Source organism: Triticum dicoccoides, chromosome 4A (genome assembly GCF_002162155.2).
Source record: "Triticum dicoccoides isolate Atlit2015 ecotype Zavitan chromosome 4A, WEW_v2.0, whole genome shotgun sequence".
Classification (NCBI taxonomy): Eukaryota; Viridiplantae; Streptophyta; class Magnoliopsida; order Poales; family Poaceae; genus Triticum; species Triticum dicoccoides.
This window is the reverse complement of record NC_041386.1, coordinates 93,387,530-93,400,025: the sequence shown is the minus strand read 5'-3', so window position 1 is coordinate 93,400,025 and position 12,496 is coordinate 93,387,530.

Below are 12,496 nucleotides of genomic sequence, written 5' to 3'. Positions count from 1 at the left end.
TTTTCTTGCTCATTGCTCTTTTGGCTTTTTTCCTTTGCCTCTTTCTCTTAGTTGCCTGCCTTGCCAATCGGACTACCGCTCTGCGGACTGTCGCTGGATCAAGTGCTAGGCTTCTTTGGGAAAGCAAGTACTTAGCCGTTTTCAAGATTTTTTGAGCAAGTTAGATAGAAGACGGCAATCCGACAATCCAAGAGTCGGTTTGCGAGAAAGGCTGGAAGCTGTCTTGAGCTATGTTTTATGCTTTGAGTCCTTAGCCATTTTTCATGCGAATGCCCATTCTACCTTACTGCTGCCCACCGTACAGTCGCTCTGCAAGCTGCGGCTTCTGACAGGAGACGGTTTAGGCGTTTACACACTACTTGTCCGACTGCAGGAAGCATTTCATAGTGCAAGGCGGCAAGTCCCCGGGCCGACTTGTCGAGCCTGGTGCCAAACGGCATAAAAAGGAGTAACATACTCGCAGTCATATTTTTTATCATACAGATAAAAGAGGGCAGTCCCCGAGCTTGCCTCGGGGGGCCTGAAATCTAGGTACTTTAATACAAAAGGTAGCGTGGTACATACTGCATCAACTGTAAAATCTTCGGAGGAGATTTGCATTCCATGGCCGCTCTATCTCCTTGCTGGAGTCGTCCCTCTTGCGTGCTTGGGGCTTCTGAGCATCGATCAGGTAGTAGGAATCATAGCCCAGTACTTTGCTGATGATGAAAGGGCCTTCCCAAGGCGCCGACAGCTTGTGCTGGCCGGCTGTTCGCTGGATCAGCCAGAGCACAAGGTCGCCTTCTTGGAAAGATCTTGGCCTGACCTTCCTGTTGTGGTATCGGCGCAGGTTCTGCTGGTAGATGCTGGACCGGCTGAGTGCCAACAACCATGAGGGTGCTGCTATTTCTTCGACAGCCAGAACTGCGACTTGGACGAGGGCGGTTGGGCTGGGAGGTGGCGGGGTGGAGTCAACAGCTGCTTGCTAGGTTGTTGAAGTCCCTAGGCCGACTGGCGCGGTCCTTGGGCTGAGTTCTGGAGTCTTCGAGTCCGCCACCGCAGTCCCCGGGCCGGATTTGGCTGTGGCAGTTTTGGGGTCTTCCGCCAAAATCCTCGTTCCGGCGGCCGGAGCTCTAGGGTCGGATCCACGTCTTCGGGAGGAGCTGGCACAAAAATGGAGTCTGATTCTGGTGAAGGCTTGACAGACGGCTTGAGGAGGCGTTGAAGGGCGACACCAGATGGTATTGCTTGGCGGGTAGAGCCGATTCGTGCTAATGCATCTGCTTGGTCGTTGTCATTCCTTGGCACATGGAGGAACTCACACCCTTCGAAATACCCGCTAAGTTGCTGAACGAGGAGACGGTAGCTCGCCATGTTTGCATCTTTCACATCCCAGTCGCCAGATGATTGCTGGACCACTAAGTCCGAGTCGCCATAACACAAGATCTGGCGGATGCCAAGCTCTTTGGCAAGACGGAGCCCGTGAATGAGCGCCTCATACTCGGCGACGTTATTGGAGGCGGCAAAGTGGATTTGCAACGCATACTTGAGCTTGTCGCCTTTGGGAGAGGTGAGGACAATGCCGGCTCCCAAGCCAGTGCGCATCTTGGAGCCGTCAAAATGCATCCGCCAATGGGTGGAATCAGGTGCTGGAAGTAGGTACTGGGTCTCGGCCCAGTCGACGAGGAAGTCGGCCAGTGCTTGTGACTTGGTGGCGGTGCGGGGCTGGTGGTGGATGGTGTAAGGAGCCAGCTCTATGGCCCACTTGGCAACTCGACTAGAAGCATCTCGGCTACCGATGATCTCGGCAAGTGGGGCCGTGCAGACCACCGTGATTGGATGCTCTTGAAAGTAAGGCTTCAATTTCTTGGCAGCAAAGTGTACGCCATAGCACATCTTCTGGTAGTGGGGGTAGTTCTGCTTGGAGGTTGACAGTACCTCGCTCAGGTAATATACCGGTCTCTGGACAGGCAGCGCCTTGCCTTCCTCCTTGCACTCCACTACAATGACTCTGCTGACTACTCGGCTGGTGGCGGCGATCTACAGCAGCATAGGTTCCTTGGGAGTCGGAGCCGCCAGGACGGGTGGGGTAGTCAGCATCTTCTTCAACTGGTGAAAAGCTTCGTCCGCCTTATGGTTCCACTCGAAAAAGGTGGTCTTCTTCATGAGTTGGTATAAGGGGAGAGCTTTCTCGCCCAGCTGACTGATGAATCGGCTGATGGACGCTAAGCAGCCGGTGAACTTCTGCACATCCAGCAGTCGGCTGGGTACCTCCATTCTCTCAATGGCCTTGATTTTTACTGGGTTGCATTCTATGCCGCGTTCAGAGACCAGGAAACCTAGCAGCTGGCCGGCTGGTACTCCGAAGACACACTTCTCGGGGTTAAGCTTGATCTGGAACCGGCGCAGGTTCTCAAAAGTCTCCTTGAGGTCTTCCAGCAGTGTCCCATGCTTTTCCATCTTCACCACCACGTCGTCCACGTAAACGTGGGCGTTCCTGCCGAGCTGCTTGAGGAGGCACTTCTGCATACAACGCTGAAAGGTGGCGTCGGCATTCCTTAAGCCGAACGTCATGGTGAGGTAGCATAAGGCTCCAAACGGCGTGATGAAGGCGGTTTTTAGTCTGTCAGCCGGGTTTAGCTTGATCTGGTGATATCCTGAATATGCATCCAAAAAACTCAACAGCTCGCATCCGGCTATGGAGTCTATCACCTGATCGATTCTTGGTAAAGCAAACGGGTCCTTGGGGCAGGCCTTGTTGAGGCTCGTGTAGTCAATACACATTCGCCACTGCTTGTTCTTCTTTAGTACCAGGACCGGGTTTGCTAGCCATTCTGGAAAGAACACTTCCATAATGAAGCCGACTGCTAGGAGTCGGGCTATCTCTTCTCCGACAACTCTTCTCTTCTCTTCTGATAGGCGGCGCAGGGGCTGCCTGACCGGCTTTGCATCAGATCGGACATGTAACTTATGCTCGGTGAATTCCGTCGGTACACCTGGCATGTCTTTGGGGGACCATGCAAAAATGTCTCAATTCTCACGGAGGAAATCGACGAGCTCGCCTTCCTATTTGCTGTCGAGGTTTGCACCTACGACGGCGTACCTCTCTGGGTGCTCCGGGTCCAATGGTATCTTCTTTGTATCTTTGGCCGGTTTGAACGAACCTTCAGCCTCCGACTCTTTTGGGTTGGGCGACACCTCAGGCTGCTTGCCGGCCATCGCCACAACTCGCTCAAGGAGCCGCTTCTCAGCCACGATTACCAAGGAATCGGCCAGCCGACTGCTCTCTGCTGCGCGAGCAGACGACTTCTGGTAGTCGCCAGCCACAGTCAGAATTCCCTTGGAACTAGGCATCTTCATCTTGAGGTAGGCATAGTGGGGGACCGCCATGAACTTGGCCAAGGCAGGTCGGCCAAGCAGCGCATGGTATGGGCTCTCAAGATCTACCACCTCAAACCAAACGGGCTCTCTACTGAAGTGATCTTTGTCCCCAAAGAGGACGTCCATCAGGATCTTGCCGATTGGCGAGCAGGAAAGCCCAGGAACAATGCCGTGGAACACAGTTCGGCTGTTCTGAAGCTGTCTTTGCCTGATTCCTAACTTCTCCATGGTGTCCTTGTACAGGACATTGATGCTGCTGCCCCCGTCTATCAGAACTCGCGAGAAACGCGCAGCTCGTTTGTCCGTAGCAAAGGTGGCGTCCAGTACCAAGGCGTAGGAGCCCGGACTCGGCATCACCTCTGGGTGGTCAGCCCTGCTCCAGCTGATGGGCTTCTCAAACCAGTGCATGAACTCTGGCGTCTCCGACACTACTGCATTCACCTCTTGTCGCTGCAGCCGCCTGCTGCGTCGATCATCAGCCACACTAGTGAACACCACATAGGCTCCATGCTCTTCAGGGTATTCGTGTTGTACTGCGCCGACTGGCCTGACTGCCGGCTGCTGGGGCGGAGGCGGAGGCGGCTGCCCAGCAGGCGGGGGAGGCATGAAGCCGTCTCCCTTGGCGATCCTGGTGAGCCAATGGCACTTCCAGGTGGTGTGATTAGACGGCTTTGCACCACTGTGGAACTTGCAAGGTCCATCCAAGGTCTGCTCATAGGAGAAGGCCGGCAACCAGTTTGGCCTGCCGCCATTCTGTCGCTTGGGCGGGGGCTGCCCTTCTGGCTGCTGGGCTTCAACGGTCGCGACCTGCCGGCTGCTGGAAGCCGGCTGCGGGGCCTTGCGCTTGTTGTCGCCCTGCTGTTGTCGCCGGCCGGCGTCTGCCGCCGGAGTTCTTGGAGCTTGAGGTGCCACTTTGCCAGTTGTGCTGATTTGAATTTCCGCCTTCATGGAGGAGTCGGTCGTGGCGTACTTGTCCGCTATGATCAGCAGCTCGTCGAGGGTTTCTGGCTCATCGCAGAGGAGCTTGTGCTTGAGGAGGGTGCCTTCCCTGCACCCGGCTGTAAAGTACTCGATAGCCTGCACCTCGTGCATGCCCTCGCAGGAGTTCCGGAGCTCGGCCCAACGCGTGAGGTAATCACGAGTAGACTCGTCGGGGCCTTGCACGCACAAGGAGAGCTGACGAGGCTTGGGAGGACGCTTGTACGTGCTGGTGAAGTTGCGGACGAACGCTTCGGTGAAGTTGACCCGGCTGTTGATGCTGCGGGGCTTTAGGCTGTTCAGCCATGTCCGGGCTGTGCCCTGGAGCATGAGCGGAACGTACTTTACGGTGACACGCTTGTTGCCGTTTGCTATGCTAACAGCCATGCAGTAGTCGACTAGCCAGTCTTCCGGCTTCACGGAGCCGGTATACTTGGGTGTGTCTCTTGGTAGTGTGAACCCTCTGGGAAAGGGTTCGTCCCAAATGCGGGGCCCGAAACAAGACGGACCCAGCTCGTCTTCTTCATCCAGCGCTAAGGATCGGTGGAGTCGGTCGATCCGGTGGCGGGCGTCATTCTCTCCAACTCCCTCTCGGCGGCCAAGGCGGTCATCGAGAGTCGGATGGTCAACAGGAGGCAGGGAGACTCGCCTCTCCTTGCGGGGAGGGGGAGGCGGACAGTCGTCCCGTTGTTCCACTGCTCTTGGGCGGCCGTCTCGGTCGCGCTCTATGGTGATGCGAGTCCGACTGTGGCTGACAGTCGGCTCCTTGTCTCTTCTTCCTAGGCCGCTGCCAGTCGGCGTCCAAGACGTCGCGCCTTGATCTCGGTGAAGGTCGTCGATGGGTCGTTGAGGCGCCTCCATGCGGCAGCCGGCCTCGTTCTCCGCGGTGGCCGCGTCGAGAAGTCGTTGGACTCGCTCCATCATGAGGCGGCGTTCTTCACCCTCGAAATTGTCCAGCTCGTCCGCCGCTGCCTGGGCAGCTCGGATGTTCTCTGCTGGTCTAGCATACACAGGGCGGCTTGCCCCAAATAGGTTGGCGATGGCTACGCTGCGCCGCCGGACCGTGCCAAGGCGGCTGGGCTCCGCCGGGGTCGGCGAGCCACCGACGGCGCGATCCATCTCCCGCTGGTAGGCTTCTGACAAGCGCCTCATGCTGGCCAGCTTCTTCGCGCCTTCAACGAGCTGAAGGCGGCACGCCTCCAACGTCTGCGTCAGCGTCTTCCGGAACAGGCGCAGTTAGGTCTTGCAGCGCCGCGCCGAGTGAGTCGGGCGCTCCTCCGCAGGGGAACTCGTCATGACTGATGACTAGCACCTCAGTGACGGTGCTTCCGTCGCTCTCTGCGTGGGGGAGAGGTTCGTCGTAGACCACCATGTTGGTGGGGAACGCGTCGAGCGACGCGGTGTCGGAGTCGACCAGCATCGGGTCGGTGGAGCCTACGGACTCCAAGTCTACGGCAGGCTCGCCGGAAACATGGAGTTGATCGAGGAGGCCCGCAAGGAGGTTCTCGGGGCCGTCCGTGCCTGCGTTGGATGCAGGTCCGTCGGAGAGGCTGACCTCACCGACGAGTTCGGCCAAGGAGCTGACCGCACAGGCGATCTCAATGCCGCTTAGCGCGTCGGCGCAAACTCCATCTGGCGTGCCTGGCTGGCTGCGCTCTCCAGGGAGGAAAAGGGTTCCCGTCCAGAACAGATCTTCGGACGATGGTGCACCAGGCCCCATGGTGGGCGCCAAATGTCGGGGGTTTGGTGCGACATATGCCAACGGATGGCTTATCATGGTGGGGGCGAGTAGAATGTCGCCGGTGCCTGGAAACGGGATGAGGCGAAGACATGCACGCCAGCGAATCTTACCCAGCTTCAGGGCTCTCCGGGGAGATAATACCCCTACTGCTGCTCGGCGGGGTCTCCGCATGATCACTATGGCAAAGTGCTTACATGGTTGCTCCTTGAGTTGTTTTCTGGTGGTGGGAGAGGGCAAGACTAGCTCTCTCCCTCCTATATGATTTGGTCTAGAGCTAATGGGATCCAACCCTTTGCATGGGTGCCCTGGGGGGTTTATATAGGCCTACCCCCCAGGGGTACAATGGTAATCCAGCTGGGCACGGGCCTAGCCGTCAGTGTCTCTGGCCTCCATCTTCTCTGCTGACCGCTGGGGCCCGCCGACTGGCCGGGTACGGAGCCGACAGGCCGCGTCCGCCGCGGGCGGGTCTTGCCGGCTGCTGATTACTGTAGCCGTACTTCTGATGACGCGGGCTTGATCATGAGGTCGTGGCAACAGCCCCGCCGCCTGGCGGGCGATCACTGTTGCCACTCCCCATCTCATCTTGATTAATGGTGCGTGGGCCCCGGAGGAGGGCTCGGCCGACTCCCGACGGGTCCGACTGGTGGTTCTCCCGTCGTCTCCCGAGGTCTCACTGACTGGTGGGCCCTGCTGCCTCCAGGCCGTACAGACAAGCCATCGTGGGTGCAGGATTCGTCCCTACGGTGCTGATGTCAGGGCCGGCATGGCAACAGTGCCACGCTGCACGGAGATCTTCCGAGGTACGGCGTGCTGTGGCCATGCCTGCCCTTGGTGAGGGGCGGGGGTGGGCTTTGCTGTAGCCATGCCCCTGCCTCGTCCCCTTTGATGAGGTCATGGGGTTTGTCAGAGTCGCAGGCCGACTCCCCAAAGCCGGCTTCTTTGGAGGTCGTCCCTGGGACTCGGCCGTGAGCGGACAGTCGGCCGCCTTGCCGTCGACTCCTCAGGAGGCGGCTCTTTGTCCTGGTGTCTTGAGGGGCGCAGCCTGCCCCGATGTCTTGAAAGGTTACGGGACTCGGGTTGGCCTACCCGTGGTCCATTACTCTGACAATCTTGTAATTCATACACGCATTTGACATATCATAATGAAGAATTTGAAATGCATGATGAAATATGGCGACTGATGTAATTCAGCATGCGTGCATTAACATATATGAGGAATAAGCATGCAGAAAAACACATCAAAAGTATCAGAGCACCATCGGCTTTAAGTTTACAACTCGATCCAATAAAGTTTCGGAAGAACGAGAGTTGTAACTTAGCAAAAAATTCCCATATAGACAGACCCGCTTGAAGACTAACTCAAAATTCTCCCCCTTTGTCATCGAATGACCCAAAAGGATCGAAAATGAGGGCTAACACCCCTAAAGAATATCAAGTTGATGAAGGAGCACCAGCATTGTTGGGGTCGTTTGTCGTGGAAGGGCCTGCCGCAGTGTCATCCAAGTCTTCATGCTCGTCGGCATCACGCGATGAAGAATATGAGCTGGACACCAAAGGAGGAACCTTGACCTTCTTGTATTTCTTCGGTGGAGGTGCAGACCAGTCAAAATCCTCCTTAAGACCCATTTTCTTGAGATCTTCTTCACCATACAGATGTGACAGAATGGCCCTGGTGCGACCGAAGACTTCATGGAGGTAGTAATGGTTTTTCTTCACTACATTGTGTGTAGCAGTCATGTTGTGAAGAAATGAACCAAACTGACGCTTAACCCATTTATGGTTTTGATCCACCTTCTGGTGAAGACTAAGCAGAAGCTCACGGTCAGTCATCACACGAGGAGCAGTGGCTTGGGGAGTAGACTTGGGTGCATTGGCAGTAGAGTCATGTGTGGCAGAGTCATCATTGGTGGAATAAGATGCAGCCTTGCGAAACTGACCATCCAATGGACGAATGCCTTCATCAATAACAGCCGGAGCTTTGCCCTTTTCATCCGCTGAGGAATAGGTCCACTTGAGGACTTCAATCGGGGGCAAGTAACTGAGGTGATTCTGAAAATCAGCTTTGTAGTTGAGTGAAGACCTTGACCTGAGGAATCTCATGATCCAGGGTGCATAAGGCTTCAGCTCAAATGGTGAAAGTGCAACATTTGCCAGAGTCCTCATGAAGAAATCATGATAATTGACATGAATGCCATGAATGATGTTGTAAACCATATTCTTCATGATGCCGACAATTTCCTCACCAGATGAGTTGTGGCCTTTGATGGGGCTCATTGTCCTCGTCAAAATGCGATAGACAGTCTGAGGCATATATAGTAATTCCTTCACGAGGAATTTGGTTCGTGGGGCCTGACCTGGCTTCAAAGGCTTCATCAGAACTTGCATGTAGTGATTTGTAAGCTCAGGTTCATTGTAGATGCAACGAACAGCTTCAAGGGGAGGACTGAGTGGTAAAGCACGAAGCAATTCAGTAGCTGGTGCTGTGTACTGAGCGTTTTCAGACATCCAGTCCAGCACCCATGAATTCACATCTTCAGAATCTCTTGTGATGTGCAGCGTCGCATAAATTTGAAGAATGAGTTCTTCATTTCAATCACAGATGTCAGTGCAGAAATTTAACAGTCCAGCGTCGTGAAGAACACTGAGGACTGGCTCGAAGCACGGCAGAGATTCCATATCCACGTGAGGAATGTGCTCATGGTATAAGACTTTTTCTTTGTTGAACAACACTGAGGAATAAAAATTAGTCTGGCTTGCAGTCCAGAAACGCCTCTTCCTAATGCGAGCAGAGTCATAGGGGTTGTAGTTTCTGAAGAATATGTGCTCGCCGAAGAAATCATCAGCCTTGAATTTTTGCTTCCTGGAGAATGGATCCTTTGGCTTGGGTAGAGAAGTGTCAGTGAGTTGCATCACAACCTCAGGAATCGCAATCTCAGGTTCTTCGGGCTGAGGAATTTCTAGTTCCTCTTCAGTGGCAGTCTGCGTCTTCAGATGTTCAGCAGCAGCAGTTTCTTCAGCACTACTGGCTGGAATTTCTTCACGTACAAACGAAGTGGGGTGAGTTTCTGCAGAGCTCATTTGAACAGTTTGTGTAGGGGACTCGGGTATTTGCTGTAAAGGTGTGAACAGTGGAGAGTTGGGATGTTGACTTTCCCAAAAGTCATCACTTAGCACGGGTGTGGTACAACCAATGTCCACATCTTCATCTTCCATTTCTTCAACGCCAGCCTCTTCAGCTGTGAACTGAGGCATAGGCGAGGAAACAACTGGTGTTGAAGGGATCTAATCCGCTTCAATTTCTTCATCCATCTGCTCTAACGAAGCAGCAGAGGGATTATCTTCAACGGATTCACTTGGAATCACATATTCTTCATCAAAAGGAACAAGGTCCTTTGATGGTATGGTTGAGATCGGAACAACATCAATGGGATTTGCAAATGAGCTTGTCAGTGGCTTCATCTTCTTCGGGGCTGAAGAATTTGATGAAGTTGATGCCTTCCTTTTCTTCACTGCTGCACGCTCTGCAGCCTTAGTCTTCTTCACATCTGATGCAGATGGAAGGATCGGAGTTGGTGTAGGCGCGGGAGGAGCAGAGGAATCTGGTTGATTTTCTTTAGGCACAACCGATGCAGTTGTCCTGACTTCTTCATTTTCTTCAGGCGCACCACTAGTGGATGCCCTGACAATTTCTTCAGCGGCTAGAATGCAGTCATCAGCCCTGGAACTTACATTTTCTTCAGCAGCCTGATTTTCATTAGCGGTGCTGGCATGTTCTTCAGTTGGCTAAGCAGATGCTTCAGCCTCAGGAATTTCCTGTTGCATTGGGGCTGCAACATTGGAAGTGAACTGTTCAGTTATCTTTAGAAATCTGACTTTGGCTCCTTGCCAATCAGCATAGTAGGCCTTGAAGTCATCGCTGAGGGTTTTGATTTCAGACTGGATTTTTACAAGTTCATCAGTTGTCATAGTGACAACGTTGTTCTTCAAAAATTTCTCCTTCTTATATTGCGCTTTCTTGATCTGCCTGGCCTTCTCATATTTCCATTTTTCTTCTTGGATGAAATGGGTCAGCATGTGACCTTGGCCAGGAGTCAACTTGAAATCAGGCATAGGAGTGTTTGGGTCCTTGTGGCAGAGATCAATATAGTCGAGGATCAACCTTGGATCCAAACGTAGTGGCACATTTGTGCCTTTGGCTCTAGCGGCCCTGACTTGCCTATCTCTGATGATCTCAGCAAGTTCTTCATCATCAGCTTCGTCTTCTTCAGACGGCACTTGGAAGGCGACCTGCTTCTTCTGAGGACTAGGGCGAGGACCTCGTCCAGCAATGGCCTTTGTCTTCAGCGGAGAGGGTCCCGTTGAAGAATTGGGTGCAGCTGAGGAACTAGCTGAAGCTCTTGAGGCAATTGAGACGCCTATAGTCCTTTGGCACGTAGCAAGATGCACAGGTGCAGAGGACTTTGCCGGAGTAGCTAAGGACTTTGAAGGAGCTGCTGAGGACTTTTGAGGAGCTGAGGATTTGGGAGGAGCAGGAGCAGCATGAGGAATTGGCCTTGAGGGCTTTGAAGATTCTGGCCATGAGGGCATTGCTGAGGAACTTGGCCTTGAGGGCACTGAAGGCGAAGCACTTGGCTTGTGCGCATGCTTCTTTGACATGGCCTTCTTAGGCTTGACAGAGGCCTCAGCGGCAGCAGCAGCAGCAGAGTCTTCATTGAATTTCCTCACTGCTTCTCTGGCTTGTCTAGCCAACTTGGCCTGGCGCTTGGCCCATTCATCAGGATAATCCTCACCATGCTTGAGGCTAGTGGGATCTGCTATTTGGCCAGGTGCCAATGGAGGTCTTGGGCATGGAGGATTGAGTGCGAATTTCTTCATGTATTTGGGAGTAACATATTTGTACTCCCTCCACTCTCTTGCCCATCTCCTCTCTATCCTCTGTATGCGCACCTTGCGCTAATTTTTGTCCTCTTTTCCAAACTTGGCCTCATCAGGAGTGCAGTAATCCTTGTATATGTCATCAGGGATTTCAAAAGCAGTATTAACCTCAGGCCTCTTTCCTCCCTTTTGTGGCTTCTTTCCATCAGCCATTTCCTTTAGTTGAGGTATTTGAACAATGGAATTCTCTGAAGAAGTATGCAACTTTTCTTCGAGGAACACTGCAAATGAGTTAAGTTGATGAGAACCTAGTGATTCAGCAGCAAACATGAGTACCTGTGAACAGAGTATAGTTGCGAGGAATTTGGAGAGGTCATATGCGTTCTCAGAAGGTTTTAAAAAAAAAGAAGTTTGAGGAATTTGACCAGACGAGTCTTGAAGAATTTCACTAAGCGTTCTTTGTCTTAGGTTCTAGAGATGTATAGATCGAAAATCCACACATTTGAGGAATCTTGAAGAAGAATAAAGCTTAGAGAAACGAATCAAGAACATATGACATGTGAGGTGTTTTAGTGTGTGAAGATATAAAGAAAAACACCTATGAGGATTTTGTAGAAATCATTAGAATCACATAGGGCAGTAAAAGTATCTTTTAATTACCCTAAACGAAGAACATGACTAATTGGAATGTGGAGATGTGAAGTTCGTGAGTGCAGATCTTCCACGCCCTAACTTGGCGGAGGAAGACGGCTACGGTGGCGGCGGAGTGAAGATTTCCGCGGCCGGAGCGAGTACGACGGCGACGAGGTCGAGCAGTGAAGCTCTTCCTCACCGGCAACGATGAAGTAGCGGCAACGCTAGGGTTTGAGAAGCTCGAGCTGGAGAGAGGTCGAGCGGAGTAAAGGAAGTGAGGAAGGGGAAGAGGGGTATTTATAGCCACGGCGAAAAACTGTTCGCCCGAAGAAATTGGACGAACGTGCCCGTGACCCTTCTCATTCGCATGACATGTGTCACCCACGTACTGAGAGGTGGAGATCTTGTGTGATCGTGGGTGAAAGGATAAGTATATCGTGGGATGCAGAACGGTTTGAGCGGCAAAGCCAAAATTTTGGATAAGATAAGTTTTAACTTTCCATTCGCAAATTCTTTAGTTGACAAGGACACAGTGAAGATTTTGAACGAGTTTCAAATAGAACACACATGACGAATTTGTGAACAAATTGGGTTGAGTATAGCATAGAGGGGGAAGGGTCCGATCACATTCACTTAGCAGAAAAACCAACTTGAAGAATTAGCAATAAGTAAATGTTGTAGAGGACATAAACTCTTTTATATAGGGTGGGTCTATTATGATAACACCCCTATAGACCTTATTTTGCACATCAACCACGCTTATTCTGCTAACACCCACCCGACCCCGTGCCCATCCCCACCTTCTTCCTTCCTCAAACACACGCACCCAATCCCCCGATCCCCCACCTTCTTCCCCGCCGGGGCACCCACACCCACCTTCTTCCCCATCGCCCCCACCCCACCTTCTTC